Source organism: Erinaceus europaeus, chromosome 10, assembly GCF_950295315.1.
Source record: "Erinaceus europaeus chromosome 10, mEriEur2.1, whole genome shotgun sequence".
In the NCBI taxonomy this organism is placed as follows: Eukaryota; Metazoa; Chordata; class Mammalia; order Eulipotyphla; family Erinaceidae; genus Erinaceus; species Erinaceus europaeus.
The window spans coordinates 108919261-108927368 of NC_080171.1; positions in this window are offsets into that span (position 1 = coordinate 108919261).

Genomic DNA, 8108 nt, shown 5'->3' on the forward strand with positions numbered 1-8108 from the left:
CTGGAGATCAAATTAGGAGGGTATATGGAATTCTGGTGGTGGGAATTGAATGGAATTTTACCCGTTATACCACAATCTTGTCAATAATTATGAAGTCACGAATAAAAAATAAATTGATGTTTGGAGTTTCCCTATGATAATGAGGAAAATATTGTCCCATATGGTCCCATACCACTCCTCACTATTCACCAGAGCACACAGCTCGGCCAGCAGTCGGGCTAAATCCAATCCCTGTCCTTTGGTAGACATTTTGATTTCATGTTTCAGTTGTAAAAGTATATGTATAGGCAAAGACTGATTTAAAGTTAAGGCTCAGGAAAGTAAGAGATAAGGTTTCTCTATCAATTTGAGATGCTACAAGCCAGGGATGGCTTTCCAAGCACTCTAAAGTGACCCACCAGGTAGCACAGTGGTTAAAGCCTTGGGATTAAAAGCATGAGGTTCTTAGTCCATCTCAGGCATTGCATGTGCCAGAGTGATATTCTGGTTTTCTTTTTTTCCTTCTCTCTGGCGTGTTAACAAATAGATTACTTGTTGAGTCGGGCAGTACCACAGTGGGTTAAGCACACGTGGAACAAATAGATTACTTGTTAAAAATAAAATCACTGGGAGCTGGGAGGGGCAGTAGCGTAGTGGGTAAGCGCACATGCAGTGAAGCTCAAGGACCTGCCTATGGATCCCAATTGGAGCCCCCGGCTCCCCACCTGCAGGACGGTCGCTCGACGGATGGTGAAGCAGGTCTGCAGGTGTCTATCTTTCTCCCCCTCTCTGTCTTCCCCTCCTCTCTCCATTTCTCTCTGTCCTATACAACAACAATGACATCAATGACAAGAATAATAATAACTACAACAACGATAAAACAAAAAGAGAAACAAAAGGGGAAAAAAATTAGCCTCCAGGAGCAGTGGATTCACCCCAGCGATAACCCTGGAGGCAAAATAAATATAAAATAGAAGCACTAGGGAGCCAGACAGTGGCGTGCCTGGCTAAATGCACACATATCAGCATGTCAAGGACCCAGATTCAAGCCCCCACTCCTCACCTGCAGTCGGGGAAGCTTCACGAGAGGTGAAGCAGGTCTGTACATTTCTCTCTCTCCCTTTCCACCTTCCCTCCCCCTTTCAACTTTCTCTGTCCTATCTAATAAAAAAGGAAAAAAATAAAACAAAGTACAAAAACATTAAAACAATAAAAATAAAAGCACTCCCCAAACTGTCAAACTTATCTTTCATAATACAACCGTAGTCTTCTTTAGAGTTTCCAATTCCAGAACGTGGATCCTCATGGATTTCTCCATTGCTTGTGACCAGTCCAATGCTCTGCAGACTTGTGTTATAAAAAAGGTCCTCAAGGCAAGTATGGAGTTGGCTGTATGGCCTCACAACCCAGTACTTTTCTGAGGATGTGAACATTTTCCATTGACAAGTTTTCCTCCTATGAAATTTCTCTTGTCTTGGAGGACTGCATATAATGTATAGCTCTTTGAGTTTTTATGAAAACTAACAATGGAACCAAAGTCTTCCCTCTACATATTTCTCTAGGGCACAGTCTTGACCCTCTACACTCCCAAACAGCAGATAAAACCATTAAAACAACAGTCTGGGAGCAATTAGAGGTCATTTCACTCAGAGTAGATATTGTAAGACCAAATTAGAAAAGTAATAAATGTTTCTCAAGCAAAGAGTTCTGGTGATCTCCCACTGGTCTCGGAGGTGATTCAGCCACACTGCATAAGAGTCCTGCTTCCACCACAACACATAGTTTCTGCTCAAAGCAATCAACACTACTGTAACAGAGGGAAAAATTTATTGTGGTTTCCTTTAGGAAAAAAAAAAACTCTGATAAGAAGGAATTATATTGAAGAGACATTTATTGGTTGCAGTGAACTGGTTTCTCTTATGCTTATAGAAACTGCTGTAATTATTAGGTTGCTGACAGAAATCACTTCAGTAAGTATAGCTTTTCAAGAAAAGCCAGTGCTGGAGAGACAAGCCCAAACATTGGTATCTCTGCCATATTAAGCTCCAACCCGCTAAAGCTTAAACATATTGGAATCTAACTATTCAACTCAAAGTTATGTAAGATTGGGGGCCATCCCAACATCTTTATGAATAACACATTTTCCCTTCCTTTATTTCACAACATGTGTAAAGTTTTGAGTGCTAAATATACTGATTCACCTTTCTGGAGGGAAATGGTTATTCCAATAAACAACTCTTGCTACCCAGCCAAACTTTTCCCTAAACTCAGCCATTTCTTAACACTGATAAGTGAAGCTGTTCTCAACGGTTACCTGAGGAGCTCTGTTCCCAATAAGAGTTTTCTAGCTGTATTTTGGTTTATAACTCTCTAAAAACGGAAGAGAGAAAGGAAGGAAGGAAGGAAGGAAGGAAGGAAGGAGAAAACACAATGGGTGTGACTGTGATGTAAGGACTTGAACAAAGAGGTGGTCATTTTCACAGGGTGTTGGAGAAGGAGGATCACAAATTATTTGTGTCCACAGAGCTCAACTGCCTCCAAGATGAAAGAGGAAGCTTCTGAGATATCCAGGAAATAAAATAGGAAGCAGAATGAAGCGGGAAGAATATGTGCTCAGACAAAAGCTTATCATGCGAAAATCTATCCTCAAAGACATCTGATCACCGGTGAAAACTTACTAAAGAAAAAAAAGGGAAAAGAAAGGGAAGAGAAAGGGAGATAGTAATAAAGGAAGAAAAGGACAGAGAAAAGAAAGGAAAGGAAAGGAAAGCAGTTTGTTTAACCATTCCTATTTGGCATGGTTTCAGCTGCTATCATTGTCCGTTGTCTTTGGATGCACTGCTGTGACTCAGTCATATTTAATCTAAGGAAAAAGAATGAGCCAGAAAGATGCTCTCCCACTTGTCAGCAGAGTTAGATAGGGTCAGAGCAAACATGTCAGCATGGATAGGCTTGGTTCTGAGGTAGAAATGTACATTATACATCTCTTCTTCTATGTTCTTCTTCCTCCTTTTTCTCTTTCTTTCACACATACCATGGCATCTGTCCATGTCTAGCATTCAGTCTACCTTCTACAATGCCACAATGATGGGCAGTAATAAGATCAACTTAGTTCTTAAGTTAACAGTGAAGGATCCAAGGGGAGGACCATCTAGACAATTTAGGTTTTTGTATCTCTTCACCACATTTGTTCTACTCTTGTAGTCTTACTCATAAGTAAGTCCACTTTCTCTGTTTCATGTTATTCTTATATAACATGACCCAAAAGATTCCTCTTTTCTCATCTTCCTATTCTCAACTGAGTTCTTAGAAGACACCTTGTTTATGGTTCTTTAATTTAAAGTCTATTTTGGTGATCCAAGACTTTGCTGACATGAAGGTAAGACCGTCTACTTCCAACACAAGGATTCTAGAAATACAGAAAAATGTCTAAGAAGAATATTAGAGAAGATATATGAGGGAGAAAGTAGTCTTTATTTCTCATAGATGGAAGTTAGAAATGCTGAGCAGAGTTTTTCTAGATTTCCTGGGAACTTGTAATGCTCTGATTGATTGTTATGTTTGTTAATCCCAGAATATTCCCTATAGAAACAAATCCTAAAGTGGGCAAAATTGACAGCAACTTTATGGGATTTTGGAGAAGAAGGAAGATAAATCTTATCTTGTTGCTCTTTTGTACAACCAGGAAAGTAGATCCTGGAAGAAATGTAGATGGAGACAAGTTGGAAAGAAAGGAAATGGCTTAAGTTCTCTTAAAGAAAAAAAAAAAGACAAGAAAATGTGGATTCATTATAAACATAATTTACCCTCTCAGAATTTCACTCTTTGAAAGTCACTTTCCTGCTAACATCAAGTCATAAAAACTTAGATTTTGTTTAGTGCTCATCATATGATGGATCTCAAAGAATTGTGCTACAGTAGTTTTGAGTCTCTCAAGATAGTTAACGGTTTATTAAATAACATTCAATCTTTCCTTATTCTCTAGAACCAGTATTCATTCCCAGTGGGGATTCCTAATGAAAGTCATAAATTTCTAACCACTAATCTTTATCAAGTGTCTTTCATTCTCTATCAACACTGACATAACGTTTTATAACTTTATTAGCAAAAATTGCTGGCAGTCTTTACTGAGCACTTTATACATGTGACATCCTCTTTTATGGCTATGGCGTATGTTAACAAATGCCTCTGCACATCTTCTTGATGAGATAAATAAGTAATATGTGACAGATGAGGAAACCTGCGGTATAAGATACCCAGCTAGTTAACATGGAAGCCAAATGAGCCTGTAGACAGTGACTCAACTCTTAAACACAGAACACTGAGACTGTAAGCATCATCCATGGAACACGGACTATAAACTAGTCTTGCTGCCTTCCCAAACCACCCATAATTCCATAACTAGATGTTTCATCCTTTTCTTCAAGTAAAACCTTGTACAGGAGCCCTAAATCTACCCCAAACAGATAAAAACAGATTATTTGGTTAAAGTAGCAAGGAGACCTAAGATTTCTCCTCTTCACTTCCATTCTTTCCCTACCTGGTGCCCCAGAAGGTTGAAACTTTTTTCCAACCTGCTTGCAAATGAGCAGGGTTTCTTGTTGCTTCTAGAATGGGTTTTGACATTTTGTAATGCAAATTGCATATTTTCTGAATCTTGTCTGTAGCCCCTGTGCCCAGACTTTCCTTCCACCTCCCATTCCATCCAACCAACCCCAAATTGGTGTCATTCTTGAAATCCTTTGAACTGACCCATGCTTTCCCCACCCTGCTTCTGAAAATTCTAGTAGAAGTAACCACATATAGTGTAACTTCTCCCCGATGTCTCCCTGGACTATTCTAGTTCTGCTCATCTGTGTTAGCAAAGACTGACTAGCATACAGTTGCCACTCTCAGGACAGAGATCAAAGGTTCTAAAAGATACAAGTTTATCGGGAGTAGGGCGGTGGCGCAGTGGGTTAAGCGCACGTGGCGCAAAGCGCAGGGACCGGCGTAAGGATCCCGGTTCAAGCCCCCGGCTCCCCACCTGCAAGGGGAGTCGCTTCACGGGCGGTGAAGCAGGTCTGCCAGGTGTCTATCTTTCTCTCCCCTCTCTCTCTGTCTTCCCCTCCTCTCTCCATTTCTCTCTGTCCTATCCAACAACAACGTCAACAATGGCAATAATAACCGCAACGAGGCTGCAACAACTAGGGCAACAAAAAGGGGGAAAAATGGCCTCCAGGAGCGGTGGATTCATGGTGCAGGCACCAAGCCCAGCAATAACCCTGGAGGGAAAAAAAAAAAAAAAAAAAAAAAAAGATACAAGTTTATTTCTCTCGACAGAGAATTGACAGCGCATGTGCATCTTGCTCTGATACAGTGTGTCCAGCGTGGGACTCAGGTGACTCCACAGTTGTTGTTCTGCCATGCTCTCTGTACAGAGATTACTCATTTCGCTTTATGTTCTACTATTCTTTCTATTCTAGAAAGAATGGAAGGGCAGGCTCATTCTTTCCTTTTCAGGACATCATATCCTGCTTCAAATCTACCCCACTGGAAAATGAGAATGGGTGCTTGAAGCACAGCTATCAATTCTCCCAGATTTAACCATTTCAAGGAAAAAAGGAATACTTTCTCATGTGTGTGGTGTGTGTGTGTGTGTGCAACCACAAAGGACCCTAACCCATAAACCACATACCCCATAATACATATCTGACATCACAATATTTCTATGCACCTTGAACATATTTAGTAAACATTAAAGAATAAAATAAAATAAAATAAAAAAGAATAAAATAAAAGTTTGGATGAAGAAAAAGGCAGATGCATGGGATATTTTGAAAACTATGATTTTTAATTTCCTTATCTGTGTTAAATTTAAAATTCCCAGCTATTGAATCCTGATCTAAATAGACTTCACATGTTTATTTTTAGAAGTTTCCAAAATAAAATGTCTGAATAGAGGAGATGTTCATTTTTTGCCAAGTGGAACTATAGTTCCATGGCTGCCAGTTCTTAGCAACATCGCCCCGCCAGATATTCGTCGGGATGCGGCATCATCTAAGTTCATTTCCCACGTCTTCGCTCGACAGGACCTGCCAATATATGCGGATATCTTCGCCCACCCTGCCCAACGGTTGACGTCTCGTCACTCAATCTGGTTCTCTATGCCTACACTGAACTTCTCTGTTCCAGTCTCTTGGAAACAGAGTTGGCAGTCAGCTGAGGTAAAGAACAAACACCTCATCACAGACCCCTGCAAGCGTCAACCCGGCTTTGACCTAGCACGTTATGATTGGGCCCTCCTCAATCGCTATTGAACAGGCCATGGCCGGTGCACCACTATGTTCCATCACTGGGGAGCCAGAGACGACCCGAACTGCCCCTGCGGCTCCAGACAGACTATGACCCACATAGTCAACGACTGCCACCTCTCCAGATTCAAAGGAGGTCTCGAAACTTGACATCAGGCTCAACCTGACGCTGTTGACTGGCTACGGAAGAAGGGCAGACGCTAGAAGAAGAACTATAGTTTATCAAAATAAATGTGAACAAAATTTATTATAGTCATTATAATAACTTTAATATAAATAAATCACAAAATATATTTTTTTCTTTCAGAGTTGGGAACATGAATTTCACAAAGGTTATGAAATCATGGGCAGAAAGGAGAAAATTTGAGGGAATCGGGCGGTAGTGCAGCACATTAAGCACACGTGGCACAAAGGTCAAGGACCGATGTAAGGATCTCGGTTCGAGCCCTCAGCTCCCCACCTGCAGGGGAGTCACTTCACAAGCAGTGAGCAGGTCTGCAGGTGTCTGTCTTTCTCTCCTCCTCTCTGTCTTCCCCTCCTCTCTCCATTTCTCTTTGTCTTATCCAACAACGAAGACAGACAACAATAATAACTACAACAATAAAATAAGGGCAACAAAAGGGGAATAAGTAAATAAATAATTTTTAAAAAATATTTATTTTATTTATTTATTCCCTTTTGTTGCCCTTGTTGTTTTATTGTTGTAGTTATTATTGTTGTTGTCGTTGTTGGGTAGGACAGAGAGAAATGGAGAGAGGAGGGGAAAACAGAGAGGAAGAGAGAAAGATAGACACCTGCAGACCTGCTTCACCGCCTGTGAAGCGACTCCCCTGCAGGTGGGGAGCCGGGGTTCGAACCGGGATCCTTATGCCGGTCCTTGTGCTTTGCACCACCTGCGCTTAACCCGCTGCGCTACAGCCCGACTCCCCAAATAATTTTTTTTAAGGAGCTAATTTGAACACAACAACTCTTTAGGATTCCACATAAATGTCTTTCAAATGATAAATTTGTTAGAGAATTATCTAGTTAAGTCCCTTAAGAGTATATACTCCAGAATCAGGATTCAATAGCTGGGAATTTTAAATTTTAAATATTTTTGTTTTGTATGATGAAACTGAATTTCACGATTATGATGCACTAGCGCCTACCAATGTCTATGGCCATTACACACAAGTTAATATTTAACATGTTACTGATTAGTTCTTTCTTATGCATGTTTCAGTCACAATTTGCTTAGTTTGTCTTTAAAATCACTAATAGACTCACCTACATTGGGAAGATAATTTACTAGAAATTCATTTCTATATAGTGAGGGGTTTTTTTTTTTTGCTTATTTTGTTTAAATCTTTTATTCCATTGTCATCTCATCTGCATAGCTTCAAACAAACAAAAATTATATATGTATTTTTCCTCTGCCTGTGATAGCCATGTTCATCTAAGCTTCCTGATAGAAAGTAGGCAGCTATCGAGAGGAGTGCATTTTTAATTTTTTTATCTTCTCAGCTTTATTGAGGTATAATTGAGATATAAAAGTGTATGTATTTAAGATATAATGAAGTACTTCTGAATGTCTTTTTCCTGCCTTCTTCACACACATACACACTCGTACACACACACACACACACACACACACACACGTACACACATACACATATGCACACACCTTCAACTTCTAATACAGAATCTAGGAAACTTCTCTACTTATACCCATATTTCATTCTTAACATAAAAGATACAAAGTTAATTGGAAGTTGGAAACTAAAGATTTAAACATAAAAACCTTAATGACCTATATGATAAAATGAAATATATGAAAAGGTAAAATTATCTTTTCAG